Raw genomic sequence first — 21,289 nt, forward strand, 5'->3', positions numbered from 1 at the left:
CTGACTTACTGGTATCCACACCTGTACACACAAAACTGAATATTCTTCCCCAACAGTCCATACAAGCCTAGTGAGTTATCCGCGGTAAGGGATTGCATGATTTAACATGCAGTCTATATTAGCTAATATGAAGGATAAAAGTGGGGACTGATACTTTATTCCTCATCTTGAAAAATGCTACAAAGGTATTAAATTAGATTATATACATTCAAAAGAAATTTTTCAAGCCAAGTTCTGGAAAGGCTTCAGAGATCAGGCAATCACTCATCTTGGCACTTAATACCTGGACCTGAAATAATTCTGAAAGCAGTTCATCATCACTGAAATAAATGGAAGAGCTCTCTTGTAATAGAAAATTATAACACAGCTATATTTTTAGTAGAAAACTGCCTTATTTTTTTGTATTAAGAGTTCACTAGAAAGATTTCATTTTACTTACCACAAAAATCAGTGGATAACAGATAATTCAACTTTCATCTATGCAAGCATGTATTTCACAACAGAACAGTTCTACCTTGTAAAACTCTTATCTCAAACTGGTGAACAGATCCAAGAAAAGGAGACAAAACAAATATCTTCCTTTCCTTAAATGTAAAGCTAATGTTCACACATGAGGCAAAATGTTCTATATGCTGTGCAGCGGCAATCTTCCTTCCCTTTGTTTTCTAAAGTGCATCCTTTGAGCATTTAATAGTACGATTCACCAGTGGCATAGCTAATGAACATGTAGCCCGGTGTAGAGCTCAAAATGATGCCCTGGAAGTGATGTCACAAACGGAAGTGTCATCACACTTGGACTTTTTAAAAAGTGCAAATTGGGGGGAAACCTGCCTCCTCCCCCTAGCAGTTCACCACACACTTGGTCTGCCACTTCTCCCCAGCCAGTGGCATATCTAAAACATCTATATGCTACCTGGGATCAAAGAAAGATTATGTAGCCCCCTCCATGACAAAATCAAATTTGATTAAGTAAATAAATAAAAAGTGCCCCTTATTGGTTAGAGACACTGTGTTGGGGTGAAGAGGGGCGGTAATTCTCTCCCTGATAAATATAAGAGGAGCATCACTTCAAAAAGTGCCTCTTTACCAGTCAGCAGGAGTAGCTGTGTTATGATACATGGAAATGAGAACTGACTCGTATGAACACCTTAGTGGTCCCATGCTGTATCATAACAACATCTCACTGGCTCTCAGAATAATCAGTCTCATGGGTCAGTTTTGAGTTAAGAAAATCCACTTTTTGGTCCATAAGGCAGTTGCATTTTCGTTTTCTGATTAATTGGCCATAACCTTTGATAGAATACAGATATTCAAATGGGGTTTGTTTCACTGCATTCTGCTTTAAATTACCTTTCCAATGACATATAACATGATAGTATTATTCGTACGTACCAAATTTTTTCACAATTTTGGCCACTGGTGTTAAGCTCAACTTGTTGTCCCCCTAAAGCTTGTTGCCCGGTGCAACTGCTACCCCTGCACCCTCTTAGCTACGTCACTGCAATTCACACACTTGTAGAAAAGAGGGAAAAAACCACCATGAATAACTCTTAACTGAAGAAAAGAACTAAGATCTTATTACAAGATCACAATGAATCAGCATGATGTAACTGCCTGCAAAGACTGCTAACAGAATTACAGAATTCAAGGGTGCTAATTTTGGTGAATACTACCTCTCCAGCACTGGAGAGCTACACTGGTGGTTCACCAGAAAAAGGATTCAGAAATGGTCCATCTATGAACACACTGCCTCCCTCTGTCCTACTGGAACATAAAGATTTGTGCTACATAAAGATTTACTTTCAACTACTCCATGTGTATCTTTAATGCCCAACTTCAATTTCTACTGCTAATTTCCCTCCAATGCACCACGATCCTGTCTGAAACCTTGGTGTTGGGCAGAGAGGAAGAAAGAAATGCAGGGCAGTGAATATAGTCTTTGTGTGTGAATTATGTAATGGTTATGTTTCCAAAAACGTGGAAGTCATGGAAAAGTCTTTTCTGGCGGATCAAAGGGGCACTATGGAAAAACTGAAATACTAAAGAATACCAGCTCTCCAAACCAGAATTATATTTACTACCCTAAGCACATAAATTGCAGTATGTGTAACTTAAGATAATTCAGTTTGGGTTATACACCAGTGCTTGTGGATCTCAAATTTATCCATACATCATTTGTTCTGCAAATTTTAACTTTAAAATACATGGTATCTATGTGGGGCAGGGAGGCAATCTTGACATTAGTATAAAGATGTTAAGGTAGTTATTTGCACTGGGAAGAGTTGATGATTCAAATGCTTCAGACAAAATGACTAGAACTAAGAAGAGGATACGGCCACAACAACAATCCAATGACTAGGAAGATAGAAAGACAAGTGGGACAATCAACTGTGCAACATTAGCCACTAGATGACATGGGAGAATCTGTTCAGCATATGAAAGAGCCCATCTTAGCATAAGGGATCCAACTAGTTTTGTTTCTTTACTCAACGATTTGATAAAATTGAATGTGTCTATAAGTACATTTGTCAAAAATACTTCAGTTATCTAACCTTTCTGCACATTTTCACAGCAAAGAGATGCAAACACCAAAAGCCCCTCTGCTCTTTTAGAACAATCCATGATCTAGCAAGGGAGAACCAATTAAGAATGCTATCATACCTGCAAGAAACTGACCCCATAAATTCAACACTGTTGGTCCAATCTAGAAAAAATACACCACCACACACTGGCAGACAGAAGGCATTCAAAGCATACAGCAACACTTGAGTGTCAAAATCAACTGCATATTTTTCTAGGAGACCCCTACACTGAGCACAAACTATTAGTACATTTTGCAAAAACCTCTGCAAGAGGTTAAAGTAGTCACATGCAATCTACACATACTCTGATGACTGCTATGGCTTTATACAGATAGTGTTTTCATTAGTGTTGCCTCCTGTTTGACTAGCAAGGTTTTACTTTTACTTCCTATACCTCTATTGTTCTCTACTAATGCTGATGCCACTGTAGTGGTTCTCAGACTTTTAGCACCGGGACCCACTTTTTAGAATGGGAATCTGTCCGGACCCACTGGAAGTGATGCCATGAGAAGCGACATCATCGAGCAAGAAAATTTTTAGCAATCCTAGACTGTAATCCTATCCACATTTACCCAGGAGTAAGTCCCATTTTCTATCATTGTTAAAAGCATATACAGCACATATACATTGTTAAAAGCATATACATGAACTTTCAACAGATCTGTAACATTTCCCCAATGCAGTCCCATGCCATGGTTTAGATTATCAAGACTAGTATATGAAAAATAAAATATAGAAATGAATGGGGACCCACCTGAAATTGGCTCGTGACCCACCTGGTGGGTCCCGAACCACAGTTTGAGAAACACTGTCCTAAGGAAAAGGATGTAAGTTACAGTGGTATGAGCAGCTGCTCCAAAAAACAAAATAATGGATTAATAGTCCAAGAAGCATATCTAGACCACATGTTTACTGGTACAAAAACAGTTACTTTTGCTGCAGTACCATGGACAGGGAATGGAAAGACTACCATTCCCCCAACAAGCAACAGATTTAAATTCTCAGTTTAGCATCCAAGAAAGCTGCTAAGTTGGCTAATGTTGTCTCAGTTTAGTTTTATTCTCAGTCAGAGCTGAAAGGGATCTGACATTAATTTAGTGGCTGATCAGTCACTTGTTCTGATGGGCTTCTTCGCAGTGTTGAACTTGCTTCCCCATCACTTTTATTAATAACTTTGACCTACTGACAACAGTACTCATAACAAAACAATGTCAGCGTTAGATATACAATGCCTTTGTTCAACATGTTGATTCTTACATGCAAACTTGGCTGCAACAAAAGTCCACTAATAAAACATTTGTCTCGCAGCAGCAGCTATTCCTATGATTAATCCAGTTTTTTAAACAGACCCCACACTTCTCAAGTCAAATTCATATTTTATTTTGAAGCTCTCTTACAAATAGGGAAGACCACTGTGTTTTTTTAAAGTAATTCTTACCAACTTCTGGAAAGTCAGAGCCTTCTATCCTAGCCAGGAACAAAGACAATACAAATATAAATTTAAGTCCTTCTAGGCAAATCCAATCACTACTTACCACCCTATATTATCCACCAATAGTGACTGCTGAATATCTCAGTATCATGGTATGGACTCAGAGATCCCCTTCCTCCAGGATAAGAAAACCTCTGGATTCAACCCACAATGATTAGTAAGCACGTGTCACCCTTAGTCATTATGATGTCTTTATATGACACGTCTTAAAACTTGGAATTAAACCATTAAGGGCAATGTTAAGTCCAAAGAGGTCAATGAAGCACAAGATGAATGTGCCCTATATCGTCAGATCATTGGCCCATTTAGTTCAGGACTGTATAGTCTAATTAGTAAGGTCTCAGGTAAGGCCTGCTATCTAAAATCTTTCCAACTGGAGAAACCAGTGATTGACCTTGGTGCTTTCTGAAAGAAAAGCATGTGCTTTGCTCAACCGAGCTACAACCCGCACAGACAAAACCTTCCAGCAAGAAGTCAAGCAAGAGAATACAGGTATGCCCCTGTATCTGCAGGGGATCTGTTCCATGGACCCCACCCCCACCATGGATATAGAAACCATGGATACAGGGGACATTATACAAATAAACACCCATGCAAAAGTCCCCCCCAACTCATTAACATAGTTAAGAAGCTCATTGGAGCAAAGTTCTCTTGTTTAAACAAGTTGCTATAAGCATCTAAGTTTATAGCACCCAGATGCTTCAAACTAGCTCTAATGCAAAACAGGAAGCAGTAAGCTGCCACTTCCTGTTTTGCATTAGAGCTAGATTCAAAGCATTTGGGCTACTGCCAGCCTGTGCTGTGGCGCTGTAAGCGTAAATGCTTATAGGGACCTGTTTAAACAAAAAAACTTCATCCCAGTAAGAGTCTTAATTATTATAATTAATTATGTTAGTGGGCAGGGGGGTCCTGATCCACGAATAACTGAATTAGGATCTGATACAGGAACTGTGAGCACAGGGACCCACATATATTTGCTCAGATGTAATACTAAACCATGATTTTACTACAGGTGATTGAATTTAAGAAACACAGGCGTGCATGCTCCTCATCATCTCTTGTGGATAAGAGGAGAACGAAAGTTTTCACTCTCACTTTAAAAGAAGCCAAAGTACTACATCACTTATTAAATGAGGAAACTGTGGTTTGCTAATAGTTTGATATCCTAGTTTGTTTTAATTATATTCAAGTAAGTTAAAATTCCAAGTTACCAGATAAGAGGAAGCCAATTTGTCCTTAAAGTAAAAGCTTTTGCTTCCTTCTCTTGCTCTTTCTCAAGGAGCTCCCTTAGGCAGGTTCACAAAGCATAAACCAAAATTTTGCATTGTCTAAACCAGCCAGTGATTTACAACAGGTTGGACAAAGTTGAAATTACAGGCATACAGGTCATGTCTTGTTATCCACTGGGTTCCGTTCCAGAACCCCTAGTGCAGCCATTTTCAACCACTGTGCCAAGGCACACACTGGTGTGCCGCAAATGGTCCATAGGTGTGCCACCGGAATTTGGGGAATGGTCATTTATTAGTAGGGCCAATGGGGGATGTGAGCTCCCACTGGCAGCATAGAGTGCCTTGTCAATTGTCAAAAACCTGATAGTGTGCCTTGACAATTTTAATGCCGTCAGTGTGCCGTGAGATGAAAGGTTGAAAATCGCTGCCCTAGTGGATAAAAAAAAATCAGTGGATATCAAGTCAGTGGAAAAACAGCTTTAAAAACCCACTTCCAGGTTTCTTGCATCTCCATTGTTGCCCCAGAATATATTGGTATCGGCACTATACTGCATTCAGCCACTAGACAGGGTGAAAAATGGAATCTAATGGAATGATAACAAAATCATGAAGGTAGGAAATAGTACTTTGGTGCTTTTTTCCCTTGTTACATGGTATTTAAAGGTGGACACTGGTAGGGGTGAGTCAAATCAGTGGATGCCAAATCGGTGAATACTGACGTCCCACCTATATTGATCCTAGTGACACTTTTTTCAAGGCTAGATGATTCCAAATTATCACCACAGTATTCCAAGGAATAATGAAATATTTTGTGTGAATTTAGAAGCCGGCTGCAGTCCTGGTTGGCAATTAATTATGAGAAGAGATCATGTTTTAAATTACTCAAGGGGTGAAGGACCAGCAGTGTTCATGCCACTCATTCCTCATGTTTACTTAAGCCCAGACATAGACAAAGTGTTCTTCAAGCAGTAGGCAACCTTCAGTCTCGAAAGAGTATGGTATCGCACTCTGAATGGTGGTTCTGGAACAGCGTCTAGTGTGGCTGAAAAGGCCAATTCAGGAGTGACAATCCCTTCCACACTGGGAGCAAGTGGAGTCTGTCCCTGGTCTGTCTCCCTGGCGATGAGCCTTCCTTCTTTTCCTCTTTGCCTCAGACTGTTGGCCAAGTGTCTCTTCAAACTGGGAAAAGCCATGCTGCACAGCCTGCCTCCAAGCGGGCCGCTCAAAGGCTAGGGTTTCCCACTTGTTGAGGTCCACTCCTAAGGCCTTCAGATCCCTCTTGCAGATGTCCTTGTATCACAGCTGTGGTCTACCTGTAGGGCGCTTTCCTTGCACAAGTTCTCCATAGAGGAGATCCTTTGGGATCCGGCCATCATCCATTCTCACGACATGACCGAGCCAACGCAGGCGTCTCAGCAGTGCATACATGCTAAGGATTTCAAGCACACTTACACATATGTGAACAACAAGCAGCTCTGGCTAAGTTGCCCCATTAAGTGCTACAGATATTGACTTGACTCCCATGAATGAACCAAGGCATAGGTAAAGTGAAGCAAGAATTGTACTCAAGATGACATTGGGGGGGGGCCTGTGGAGAGTGAGGCAAACTGTTTACTCTGGCACCATTCACAATGGAGAAGCACAGCCTGTGTCTGGGCTCATGGAGCTCTCCCCCCCCCCCCCAAAAAAGGTGCACAGGCAGCAAGATGTAATGGTTGCCCTGAAATCAAGGCTATACAGTAGCAGCCAGATGGGAAACTTCAGGTGGTTGAGGTGAACTGTGGGTAACAGCTGCCTATTCCTAACATGTGGCTCTATTTAAAAGATGATATTTGTTTGGTTATGCAATATCTTCAAATTCCAAATCTGGAATTTACAGACCAACTCCTAGCATTTCAAAGCTCAAATGGTTATGTCGGAATGCAATCATTAACAAGTGCAATGCTAAACTTACCAGAGAGTTTGAAACAAAGCCCTAAACTTACAGAGTTAAGTTGTTCAGTAATGAAACAATCTAGTATCTCAAATACATTAATGCATCAACCTGGCATGTATCCAAGTGTTTTAGAACAATTATGCCTTCTAAGCAAGGAACTTGGGAAATGTTTCCTGCTAAACGCTAAACAATTCCATCACGATAATTTCTACTTCAAGACAAATCTTTCAACATACATAGATGAACTTGTATCACAACTTAGATATACATTTTTGTGAATTAGTAAGCTTTACCTAAAGAAGATGCCATTGTTTGCCTTGATTTAGATTATTTCTAGATCAACAAGTGCACCAAAAGTAACCCTCAATCTTAAGAGCTATTCCCATATCAAATGGGCATCTCACTGTGACATCAGTCTTCAGAATATCCCTTCCTGTGGCAAGGAAAACATTCGCTTCCCCCATGGCTTCTTCCCATTTCTCTTCCTGGAAGAGAAAGACTAGATTACTTATTTTACGATTCTTTAAAAAAAAACAAAAAAACCTTTCTAAAACCAAAATGGGTGCCTCAATTTTTCCATCAATGAAAGGGATAAACTCCACATACCATTCTATGAGAAGCGTTTAGGTTTATAGTTTCCTTAGTATTCAAGATTTGTTTTCTTGTGATGTATTGTATTTATTATTTAAAAAGCCATCAGTAAATAAATTGCATAGTGCTGGCTGCTCGCCTCTTTCAGCTGAAGAAACATTCACATGAAAAAGGGTGGGAAAACTGCATTCATTAAGGGGCAAACAGGCAGTCTGAAAAGACACAGTAGACAACACAGATTATCTCCATATCTTTTCACAACATAAGCCAGAGAGCTTCAACAGGTGGGGACCCAGAAGTGGGTTATGATCTGACTTCAGCAGGGTCATGACAGTGCTGCTGCCATCATTTCGCTTTGAGGTTCAGGCCTGAAAAACTTGGCCTGTGGCTACGAGACTATGAGGAACGCATGGCCAGCAACATTAAGGGGAATAATAAAAGCTTCTTCAAATATGTTAGAAGCAGGAAACCCGCCAGAGAAGCGCTTGGCCCTCTGGATGGTGAGGGAGGGAAAGGGGAGATAAAAGGAGACTTAGAGATGGCAGAGAAATTAAATGAGTTCTTTGCATCTGTTTTCACGGCAGAAGACCTCGGGCAGATACTGCTGCCCGAACGGCCCCTCCTGACCGAGGAGTTAAGTCAGATAGAGGTTAAAAGAGAAGATGTTTCAGACCTCATTGATAAATTAAAGATCAATAAGTCACCGGGCCCTGATGGCATCCACCCAAGAGTTATTAAGGAATTGAAGAATGAAGTTGCAGACCTCTTGACTAAGGTATGCAACTTGTCCCTCAAAACGGCCATGGTGCCAGAAGATTGGAGGATAGCAAATGTCACGCCTATTTTTAAAAAGGGAAAGAGGGGGGACCCGGGAAACTATAGGCCGGTCAGCCTAACATCCATACCGGGTAAGATGGTGGAATGCCTCATCAAAGATAGGATCTCAAAACACATAGACGAACAGGCCTTGCTGAGGGAGAGTCAGCATGGCTTCTGTAAGGGTAAGTCTTGCCTCACAAACCTTATAGAATTCTTTGAAAAGGTCAACAGGCATGTGGATGCGGGAGAACCCGTGGACATTATATATCTGGACTTTCAGAAGGCGTTTGACACGGTCCCTCACCAAAGACTACTGAAAAAACTCCAGTCAGGGAATTAGAGGACAGGTCCTCTCGTGGATTGAGAACTGGTTGGAGGCAAGGAAACAGAGAGTGGGTGTCAATGGGCAATTTTCACAATGGAGAGAGGTGAAAAGCAGTGTGCCCCAAGGATCTGTCCTGGGACTGGTGCTTTTCAACCTCTTCATAAATGACCTGGAGACAGGGTTGAGCAGTGAAGTGGCTAAGTTTGCAGACGACACCAAACTTTTCCAAGTGGTGAAGACCAGAAGTGATCGTGAGGAGCTCCAGAAAGATCTCTCCAGACTGGAAGAATGGGCAGCAAAATGGCAGATGCACTTCAATGTAAGTAAGTGTAAAGTCATGCACATTGGGGCAAAAAATCAAAACTTTAGATATAGGCTGATGGGTTCTGAGCTGTCTGTGACAGATCAGGAGAGAGGTCTTGGGGTGGTGGTGGACAGGTCGATGAAAGTGTCGACCCAATGTGCGGCGGCAGTGAAGAAGGCCAATTCTATGCTTGGGATCATTAGGAAGGGTATTGAGAACAAAACGGCTAGTATTATAATGCCGTTGTACAAATCAATGGTAAGGCCACACCTGGAGTATTGTGTCCAGTTCTGGTCGCCGCATCTCAAAAAAGACATAGTGGAAATGGAAAAGGTGCAAAAGAGAGCGACTAAGATGATTACGGGGCTGGGGCACCTTCCTTATGAGGGAAGGCTACGGCGTTTGGGCCTCTTCAGCCTAGAAAAGAGACGCCTGAGGGGGGACATGATTGAGACATACAAAATTATGCAGGGGATGGACAGAGTGGATAGGGAGATGATCTTTACACTCTCACATAATACCAGAACCAGGGGACATCCACTAAAATTGAGTGTTGGGCGGGTTAGGACAGACAAAAGAAAATATTTCTTTACTCAGCATGTGGTCAGTCTGTGGAACTCCTTGCCACAGGATGTGGTGCTGGCGTCTAGCCTAGACGCCTTTAAAAGGGGATTGGACAAGTTTCTGGAGGAAAAATCCATTATGGGGTACAAGCCATGATGTGTATGCGCAACCTCCTGATTTTAGAAATGGGTTATGTCAGAATGCCAGATGCAAGGGAGGGCACCAGGATGAGGTCTCTTGTTATCTGGTGTGCTCCCTGGGGCATTTGGTGGGCCGCTGTGAGATATAGGAAGCTGGACTAGATGGGCCTATGGCCTGATCCAGTGGGGCTGTTCTTATGTTCTTATGTACAGCAAGTGGTAATCCTGAAGATTTTGGCTTTGGAGGGGCTGCTTTTGCATAAATCCTCAACCTTCCCTGGGACTCTGCAGTCCCCGACCCACAAACCTGAAGCACTCCACTGTTCTTTCTCACCCCACCTACTTTCTCTCCCTCCCACCTTTCAAAATTAAGAGTATGCTGTTGCCATGCCATGCTACTCTCTACCCTGACTTTATATCCAGCTGGCCTGGAAAGAAACAAGGGGCCAAGGAGAAGTGCATACCGATTGACCACTATCACACAGTATAAAAAGAACATGCTGGTGACACATAACTTTAGCTCCAGTCACAGTAAGGATCAGGCCCATACCCCAGGTACCTGGCCCCTACCCTGTTTTTACAGCCCCTGTCCCAAATTCTAGCAGCCTAGGGGTCACTGTGCCTAATTTAGGCTCTTAGGTAGGCTAGGCACTTAAGGAGTCTGAATCTCAGCTTAAGTGTCAAGCCAACAGTTCTTGGTTGTGGTTCTTTCGTTCCTTACCATCTCAAGGGAGCACAGTACCTAAAGACAGCAAGACACAGTTCGTAGCCAATTAAACCAAATTGCTGAGAACTGAATCTTGGCAGTACTGCCATCACCCAGAATATGAAAGTGCCTCAGCTCAGGGACTCTGAGGCTCTAGGGCAGCCATTTTCAACCAATGTGCTGTGGCACACTGGTGTGCCACAAATGGTCCCCAGGTGTGCCGTGGGAGTTTGGTGTGGGGTCATTTTTTAATAGGACCACTGGGGGATATGAGCCCCCACCAACAGCATGGTGTGCCTTATCAGTTGTCCAAAAACTGATGGTTGGCCTTGACAATTTCAGTGCCCTGTCAGTGTGCTGTGAGACAAAAAAAGGTTGAAAATCACTGCTTTAGGGGCTTACACCAGCCCTTGCAGGCTCTGGGTTGCCTCCCATTCAGGGACCCAGGCCTCAAGGCTCTGGACTGTAATTTAGACTTTTCTTGGTAGCTCAACCAAGCAGCTATGCTGGTAGCTGAGTGCCATTCCCAGTACTCAAGACCAAATTCAGGCCTCTAAAATATATTTTGGTTTATTAAAGAAAATTAAGGTTGTACAAATGTTTCAAGGCAGCAATTGCAAGAGATAGAGACTTCCAGAAACACATCAGTTCTAAAACAACAAAGCTAGCTTTCTGTCTACATTTCTTTATGTCAGTTGGATCTTTTGACCACTGGAGAACAAATGGCTTCCAGGCACCTTGTCCGGCCAGGCACCTACGATGGAAAACAGAGCTGAAAAGATAAGCAGTAGGCAGGAGGATGCCAAGACTCACTGTCCAAGGGAAGCACAACACACCCTTATGTTAATTACAACTGTAACAGCCAATCAGGATGCAGAATGGTCCAAAACTTCTAGAAGGTTGGCTAACAGACTACTGTTGGTCACTACTCCTACCCCTCCCAACCAGAAACTGCACAGCTGTAGGGAATCTTCCTTGATAAGTGCACCCTTGAGCCCGCAAGAAGCACTCCTCACTGTGATTGGTTACACTGAGAAGCAGATAACATGTTCCTGTCTCATACTAATTACCTCCTTTGTCACAGCTGCAGTTACAACTCAAAGATAGATTCAGACTCCACCTCGATTTTACCTGTTCATAATATCTCTCCTTTCTATCTTGTACCAGAGAGGCTGTGGAAGTTCAGAATTGATGCCTGACAGCTGTGAAGGACTGGATGTAGGCAGAAACTTAACTCAGGCAAAGCTGAGGCACTCTGGAAAGAAAACTGATTCTGGGATGGATGAGAATGCCTTTTTACAAGTGCCGCCGCTCAAGGAGGTTCATGGGGCAGCGGCAAGAAACAGGGCCTTCTCAGTAGTAGCACCAACGTTGTGGAACTCCCTTCCCCTTGACTTGAGAACGGCTCCCTCTCTTGAGTTTTTTCGGTGAGGCCTGAAGACCCTGTTCTTTAAACAAGCCTTCTGATTCCATGGCCTTCTTAACTTTTTTATACATTTTTTAGTTTCTGTTTACAGGCTGGATTCCTCTATGACTTGCTGTTTTATGCTCTTTTTATTCTGACTTTATTCTGACTACTGTTTTTATGGCCTCTGTTAATGTGTTTTTAATATGTTTTTATCCTGTTAAATCATGCTTTTAAAACTGTTTTTATATGTTGTGAGCCGCCCTGGGTCCCTTTTAGGGAGAAGGGCGGGATACAAATAAAGTTTATTATTATTATTATTATTATTATTACTACTACTACTACTACTACAATCTTTTCTGGTCAGGATTGCACTTCCCTTGAAGGACTGAACATTGGCTGATGTGTCAGTTGTGGCCTGTCTTGAAGTAAAGCAAGTCAGGCTACAATCATGCATGCCTTCACCACATACACGCATTACTGTTACACTACAATTTGGGGCTGTCCTTGAAGACTACCTGGAAACTACAGCTGGTACAGTGTGGCAGCCAGCATGCTCCCAGGTGTATGTTGGCTGGAAAATATGCTCTGTGAACTGCTTTGGCCTCCAGCGTGTTTCTGAGCACAATTGAAGGTGCTGATTATTACCAATAAAACCCTACATAACTTGAAACCTTGGTACTTCTTAAAGGGTTATCTTCTTCCACATCAACCTGTCCACACTCTGGATTCTTCCTAAGAGGCCCTGCTCCATGGTATGTCTACCTACATAGTGGTAACTGGTGGGGACAAAGGACAGGCACTTTTTGTGGACACCCCATTATGGAGTCCCCCCTCCTGGGAGTTCTGGCTGGCCTCAATGCTGCCCATTTCAAAGCAGGCTGTGAAAGCCTTACTGCTTCAGTTGGCCTTCTTTGGAGTTTTCTATGCTTGTACTGTACCTTTACTTGGCTCCGTTTCTTTTTTACTGTGGCTCTTCTTAAATTTATTATAATACTCCTTTTTTAAGGTTAGGAAGCAGTTTTGATGGCTCTTTTAATGGGACTGAAAGTGAGCCTAAAAATATTTTAAATAAATAAGAAAAAACAACTGTGGTAGTGTGGTGGCTCACTTGGCCCACCCCATTGTCTGCTGGCTAACCACATCATGCTGTGGCAGGCACAGATGATTCTTGGATGCACCATTCTTGGATATACTGCCTGGCAGGGAAGTGTAGACAGAACAGTTCCAGTAACCCAATTAAAGAGAAGGGAACTGTGAATGGTCCCAGGTTGAGGTGTGTCACAACCTGACAAATTACAGGCCACCAATGTTGGAAATCACTTCATAAGGATACAAAAAATGGGTGCGACTGGATGAGGCCAAAGACCAAGTTAGTCTAGCATCCTGTTCCTCAGTGTGGCCCACTAGTTGCTTCTGAGAAGTCAACAAACAGGACCTGAAGACCAATAAATATTCAGAAGGTTTCAGAACATGGAAGCAGCATACAGCAACATGACTCATAGCCTGTGATAGACCTGTTATCCACAAATTTGTCCAATCCCCTTTCAAAGTCGCCCAAGTTGGTGGCCATCGCCACATCTTGTGGAATTCCAACCATTAATTGTGCTTTGTGTGAAAAAGTACTTCTCTTGGTTCATCCTAACACCTCCAACATTATTTCATTATACAGTATGTCCCCTGATTCTAGGGTTGTGAAAGAAATAATTCTCATACATAAATAAGCCTCCATCATGTCCTGTCTTAGTCACCTTTTTTCTAAACTAAAAAGTCCTAGATGGTGCAATCTTTTTCATAAAAAAGGTGCTCTAGTCATCTGATAATCTGGATGTCTACTTATCCATCTTCTCCGCATATACTATATGCTTTCACATAGTAGCCACAACTGTACATAGTATTTCAGATGTGAGTACACTGTTTCTGTAAAGGAACAATAATACTTAGCATTTGTAAGTTCACATCAATTTCCAGAAATCTATTGCCATAATGCTGTTCTTACAACAGCCCTGTAAGTTTATCATCCCCATATTGCAGCTAAGGAGCTGAGATTGAGAGGGAGTGACCTAAGGCTATCTAATATAGTTACAGCAGTGGTGAGATAAAATCTAGCAAGTCCCAATTCACAGCTCAGTCTCTCAGTCACTAAGCTAAGGGTTCCCAAAATGTGTGTCATGACACCTTAGGGCAGGGGCCTCTAAACCCTGGCCCATGGGAAAAATCCTTCCATGTGTGGCATGGCAGTGGTGAAGCCTTACCACTCTGCACTGGTGCCTCCTTTAACTGCGCCTGATTTTCATAGAGCCTTGTACCAGGCAGCTGCTTCCCCTAGGAAATCGGGGCGCAGAGCCTTCTGGAGTGACAATCAGCAGAAGCGGTTACCCAGCATGAGGCTGTATGAAGATCAGGCATTAAGAAAGGAGGCTGCAGCATGCAACAGTAGGACTTGCCACCACCATGCCCAGAAAAGATTGTTCCCGTGCTCTCCGCAGGCTGCTTTGGAGGCCTCTGCCTTAGGGCATCAAGGTATACTTGCAGAGGCACCACAAGATGTTGGAGATGCCACCAGGGACATGTTCTCCAGGCACCGCCATCTTGGATCTCACAAGATCTTGCACCATCCAAGATGGCAATGCCCAGCAGGAGCACCACAAGATGTTGGAGGTGCCACCAGGGGCACGTTCTCCAGGCACCCCCATCTTGGATCTCACAAGATCTTGCACTATCCAAGATGGCAGTGCCTGGCTGAGTCAGGCAGAAGAGGATGCGGGGGCATCATGATCCAGGTAAGTTTGGGAACAACTGCACGGCACCATACAAGCTATTAAGTCCCCAACATATGTACCATGTCTGTTCCAGAGGTCTGCCTGGAAGTTGGAACACAGATCTTGAAAAAGCCGACCATAACCCAGAGCTATCGTGCATGCGCAAAATCACTACAATGGACATATTTGGTCTGCGCAAAAGTGCTGACACAGCCACCTGTAAATCCAGAAGCCAGGGTATCATACCAGATAATACAGGCAGCCTGCATTTTACACATAACTGACTTGCGCAAATTCAAGTATGTGCCCCCTATAGATAGAAAAAAACCATATTCTAAATAGTGCAGGAGACACTGCCTGTCATTCCACTTACTCTGTTTATGCCCCAAAGCAAGCCTGAAACAAGAGAATGAAGTTGCTATTCCCTCAGTCCCCACATGTCTCTTGTGCTGCACTTTTAGTTCTTTGTTAGAAGTATTTCCTGGTATCTAAGGGAGTTCAACTATATACAATTTTGGCTTTACTCCCCAACATCAGAATGTAAATATCATGTAAGATGTGGGCTGACTGTATTGTAATAATATAGTAACAGTTTTATTTTTTTGAATCCTTCCCTAAGGATTCCTAGCATAGAATTTGCCTTCTTCATAGCTGCCATACACTGGGCCAATGTTTTCATTGAGCTCATTATTGTGATCCCAATCTCTCTCTCCTGGACAGTCAGAGACAGCTCAGACCACATCAGTGTATAAACTGATTCCCCCCTCAATTGTACATATCTTTATATTTATTGACATTGACCCAAACTTGCCATTTTGTTGCCCATTCACCCAGTTTGAATGGCAAGATCCGTTCAGAGCTCTTCACAATCCACTTTGGTTTTCACTATCTTGAATAGTTTGGGAGTCACTGGCAAATGTGGCTTGCTCATAACTCCAGATCATTTATGAACAAGTTAAAAAGCACTGATCCCAAGGCCTTGGGGAAACCTGCTTGTTACCTCCTCCATTCTGATAAGTATTCATTCATCCCCATTCTCCACTTCCAGTTGCAACTGGTTATTACATATTTGCAAGCAAAATGAAAGTGATCCACATCACATCCACTATAAGATAGCAAACGTACACTAATTTTTGAGAACCTTGCTGTAGTAGATTCGGATAGGGACTTGCACTTTTCTATGCTGTACAGTACTAGAATTCACACACAGTATTATCTATGTCAGAAATATTTCTAGATGCTGCTAAATAAAACCAGTATGCAAGACATTTTGGATGCAACCTGTTGAACTTCAATTTGTTAACTGAAAACATGCAGGCGTGTACTTCGCAGTATAAGTCTTTTAAAAGTCAGTGATTAATACAGCTAAAAGATGCATTATTTATTTGATAGTGAAAAACATAACATGGTATGTCTGCCTACATAGGCCATGACTGATACAAAAGAGGTGCGCATACTGACATTAGTAAAGCCAACTCACACATTTGTATTTTACTTTTGGGTAATCTAACATGCATTGACTGGGCTTCCTCAAGAGCCATCCACGACGTATAGCCTCAAATGTACCAAATTAAAAGTGCTGGAGCAAAAAACCTTTTAATGCTTAACATTTTCTCTAAAAGTAGCAAAGAATAAAAAAAGATACTTAAAGTTACAAAGGCTTTGTTTCTGTCATTGTGTCCTCATACTATACAGAGATCATTCTCTCCTAGAACACACTTGTTTGTATTTCAGCCAAAACTGACTGCCAAGCATTTCGAAATAGATACAAACTTCAGAATTATGAAAACTGCAAGGTGTAATGCATTTGACTACTGTACCATACACTAAGGCTGCAATCCTAAACGCACTTAATCAGGAGTAATTTCCACAACACAGTTACTTCCAATTAAACACTCAGAATTGTGCTGTAAGTTAGACAGAAGACTTCTTGAAACGACAAGTCTAGTGAAGATTGCACACATCTGTGGCTTACAGGGACCTTCTCTCCAAAAGACATGTGTTCCATTACCCCGTTCATAGTTCCTTCTTTGAAACTGCAACTAATAGTAATTGTTGACTCCCCCCCAATGGTTCAATATTCCCATTTGCTTTTATTACATCATTACCACAATAACATGAACAAGGCCACATGGAATGCAGTTAACATAATCAGGGCTTTCAAAAGAAATGAAACAAGCAGGCATCATTACAGCAAGCACACAACCACTTTGACCTAAACCTATTTTTCTGGGAGTCACAAGTAAAACTGACATGCCTTCAAGATGACACCACCACAACTTACAAATACTATGTGAAGTGGTATTAGCTGCAAAGTCACAGCCCAATCCTAGGCATGTCTGCTCAGAAGTAAGTTCCATTACAGTCAATGGGGCTTACTCCTAGAAAAGTGTGGATAGGACTGGGCTGTCAGTCAGCCAATTACATGCTAGGTAAGGCTTAGGCATCCACTCCTGTCTTTTGCATTCTTCTGCTTAAACTAAATAAGATATATATAAATAAGACACTAGAACAGGTCTGCTGGGGAAAAAAATCATATTACCATTAAGTATGCTGGCCTGGTAAACCCTCTAGGATTTACCTTGGGAAAAGAAACATCAGGATGCAAGAGAGAAGACCTTAGGAAGGGGTGAGAGCCTCACTTTGATATCGAACAGCCCAGAGCATTCAAGAACCAACACTGTCCTGAATACTTAAATCTGTGAATCCCACTAACCAGGCATCATGCTCCCAGAAACTCCCAGCCGAGCAGGGATTTCCAATCACTGTGTTGTGGCCCACTGGTGTGCCGCAGGAGTTCAGGGGGAAGAGTCATTTATTAGCAGGGCAGCTGGGGGAACGTGAGCCCCCACCAGCAGCAGGGTGAGCCCTGCCAATGGTCCAAGAACCAGCGGTGCGCCCAGACCGCTTCAGTGCCCTGTCAGCGTGCATGAGCTGGAGAGGGCTGGAGCGCGAGGAAAAACCTGCGCAGGAAGATGCCTGCGGGCAGGCGAAGGTCCACCAGAGGGAACGCCGTCCCGTTACCTGCAACCACCGCCACACACGCGTGCTGGCCTGGAGGGATGCGCAGGACCGTCTCTGGCCGCCCCTTCCCGGGAGGGAGAGGCGAGCGCTCCCAGTCGGCCCCTCCGGAGCCGGAGCCCAGCAGGGGGGCGCAGCCTGGAGCCTCCTGAGCACAGGGAAGGCTGCGGGCGGGGCGGCGGCTCCAGCCCCTCGCCTGCCGGCGCCCGCGCTGAGCAGCCTGGCGTGGCCGGTCCCGGTGGGCGGGCGGGCGGCTGAGGGCTCCGGCCGTCCCTGAGAGGCCGCCCGCCCGCCCGCCCGCCCTCCCCCTGCGGGGGAGCTCGGGGGACGAGGGCGGGCGGCCGCGGCCTGCAGGCTCCCCGCGAAGCCTCCGCGCTCTCGTAGCCGGCAGCCCCGCTCCCCCAGCCCGGCGGCGGCCACTCACCCGCCCCGTCGTCCCTGCTCCACGGCGACGGCTGCGCGGCGGCGGCGCTCTCCTGCTCGCGCTCTTCGGGAGGGGCCCGGCGCCTCCTCCGACGACCTTTAAGTGAGGGACGGGAAATCTCCAGGCTCTGCGCGCTTCGCTGCCAGACCGGCCACCATCTTACATTAGGGAGAAACTGCCTGCCTGCCTGCCCCGGACGCTGCTCCCAACGCGCATGCGCACGAGCTGTGGAGGGGCGGGCGGGGAAGGAGAAAGGGAAGACGCGGCGCGGGAGGCAGAGAGCATCACGGGGCTTGTAGTCCTGGAGGCCCAGCCGCGCTCTGCGAGGCTGTGCCCTTCTCCTCTAGGGGGCGCGTGAAGCACCAGACTACACAAAGCCAAGCTGGTTCTGTGGACATCTGCATGCGTACCTATGGAGGAGGGTGTGGCTCTGCAAGCTGCTAACTAATTGTGTGATGTGCTTTTCCAACACACCCTTGCACACCAGTTGTGAGTTTTGTGTGCACACAACTGTAGACAGTGGCAGCTTCGCCATTCATTCTGGTATATATACTGAGGCTGACACTATATATATATATTATATAGTATATATATATACACAATATACACACACATATATATATACACACACACTATATATATATATATACTATATATACTGACACTGAGGCTGCAGTCCTACTTGCAACCTTACCTGGGTGTAAGTCCAGTTGAAGTCACTTATTTTGACATGCATTGAATTGAGCTGTAAAAAAATTAGTTTCAAGACATTGATTGTTGCTGAGAAAATATATCCGCGTTTACAGCTCTCTGCTTGGTATTCTTGTAGCTCACCCATTTTCAACCAGTGGTGTGCCACAGCACACTGGTGTACCACAAATGGTCTGCAGGTGTGCCACAGGAGTTTGGGGAAGGGTCATTGAAGAATAGGGCCATTGGGGGATGTGAGCCCCCCAATGGCCCACCAGCAGCATGGTGTGCCTTGTCAATGGTCAAAACACTGATGGTGTGCCCGGTGGCGTAGCTGGAGGGGGCATACGGCTCCGTTTCCCCCCCCCACACCAGGAATGGCTCTGAAGGGAGGGGCCACTCACCCACCTCCCTGCCAGGCTAAGTGCTCCGCCCCCCTCCAGCTACGCTACCAGGTGTGCCTCAACAATTTTAGTACCTTGTCAGTGTGCCCTGAGACAAAAAGGTTGAAAACCACTGTAGCTTGTTGCTGAAACCACCTGCAGGAGTTTTTCTTCTGGGCATTTGTGACCTGTTTGGGTGTTTTATGTTGTTTTCAGTTTGAGGTTTGTATTTTTTTTGCTGCCGAAGAATAGGTACAGTACAGTGGGCTAAAGCCGATGGTTCATCTCACCCAGCGGTTCCCAAACTTGTTTGACTAGTGGCTCACTTGACCTGGACCAATGGCCGTGGCTCCCCATTAGGGCTACAATCCTATACATTGTATAGGGCAGGGGTAGGCAACCTTAAACACTCAAAGAGCCATTTGGACCCGTTTTCAGGAGTTAAGAAAACTTTGGGAGCCACAAAACCCTTTTGACATCTAAAATGAAGATAACACTGCATCTATAGTTTTTTTTACCTTTATGCTATGTATAAAAAAACTATAGTGTGTTGCATTTTTGAAGTCAGTCCCAGTAGAGGCAGTGGGGCTTTCTCCCAGGAACGTGTGGAGAGGACTGCAGCCTAAGAGCCCCTCCTCTGCCTGTCTCCTCAGAAGTCAGTCCCATTAGAGGCAGTGGGGCTTCCTCTATAGTTTTAGTCTATAAAACTATAGTCTAAAAAAATCTATAGTTTTTTTTACCTTTATGCTATGTATAAAAAAAAACTATAGTGTGTTGCATTTTTGAAGTCAGTCCCAGTAGAGGCAGTGGGGCTTTCTCCCAGGAACGTGTGGAGAGGACTGCAGCCTAAGAGCCCCTCCTCTGCCTGTCTCCTCAGAAGTCAGTCCCATTAGAGGCAGTGGGGCTTCCTCTATAGTTTTAGTCTATAAAACTATAGTCTAAAAAAATCTATAGTTTTTTTTACCTTTATGCTATGTATAAAAAAAACTATAGTGTGTTGCATTTTTGAAGTCAGTCCCAGTAGAGGCAGTGGGGCTTTCTCCCAGGAAAGTGTGGAGAGGATTGCAGCCTCAGAGCCCCTCCTCTGCCTGTCTGCTCAGAAGTCAGTCCCATTAGAGACAGTGGGGCTTCCTCCCAGGAAAGTGTGGAGAGGACTGCAGCCTCAGAGCCCCTCCTCTGCCTGTCTCCTCAGAAGTCAGTCCCATTAGAGTCAATGCGCTCTGTCACTCCCTTTGCCACTTTCACCCGGACTCCGGAGCCGCAGCAGACGGCTGAAAGTGCCACATGTGGCTCCGGAGCCACGGGTTGCTGACCCCAGGTATAGGGTGAGGGTTTTTTTTGCAAGGATTCCATGGCTCTCTTGGCTGGTTTCTGTGGCTCCCTAGGGAGCCACAGCTCACAGAGCACGAACCACTGATCTAGTCTACCATTACGTTGGTGACTGTGGTTAGAGCCAGACCCCCATATCCATAGATCCCATATCAGTGGTTTCACTCATTTGCAGATCAGGTGATCCCATGGGGCACCCTGCACACGCCCCCTATGGAGGTGAGGGATCTCTGCATTCACCCACAGTCTCTGCAGGTCTCAGAATGACTCTTAGAGCAAAAAACCCATGACTTCCGGTTTTCCAGTAAAACCAGAAGTGATGTTTTTAGTGCCTTATAAGGCATTAGGAGGCCCAGGGAAGTCACAGTGGGTGGGGGGCATTCCCTGGTATCCATAGTTTCAATTAACCATATGGATTCTATGGAACCATATGGATTCTAATTAAACTATGGATTCCCTGGTATCCATAGTTTCAATTCATAGTTCCGGAATAGAACCCCACAGATACTGGGGCATGCCTGAACTTCAAGGAGCTTTATCAAAGCAGATGTTTTCTGCTGTCATCTGTGCCTAACCCATTTAGGAAC

The 21,289-nt window shown here is 44.3% G+C and overlaps 1 protein-coding gene across 1 annotated transcript in view; it reads right to left on the bottom strand.

Moving 5' to 3' along the window:
* Positions 1 to 18,397, bottom strand: part of CNOT4 (CCR4-NOT transcription complex subunit 4) — an 85,081-nt gene extending 66,684 nt beyond the window's left edge. The window contains exon 1 of the mRNA XM_066633286.1: positions 18,301 to 18,397. The gene's annotated coding sequence lies outside the window, so the exon portion shown is untranslated. The remainder of the gene's footprint in view (positions 1 to 18,300) is intronic.
* Positions 18,398 to 21,289: the final 2,892 nt, after the last annotated feature.

Source organism: Tiliqua scincoides, chromosome 7 (genome assembly GCF_035046505.1).
Source record: "Tiliqua scincoides isolate rTilSci1 chromosome 7, rTilSci1.hap2, whole genome shotgun sequence".
NCBI classification, from domain to species: Eukaryota; Metazoa; Chordata; class Lepidosauria; order Squamata; family Scincidae; genus Tiliqua; species Tiliqua scincoides.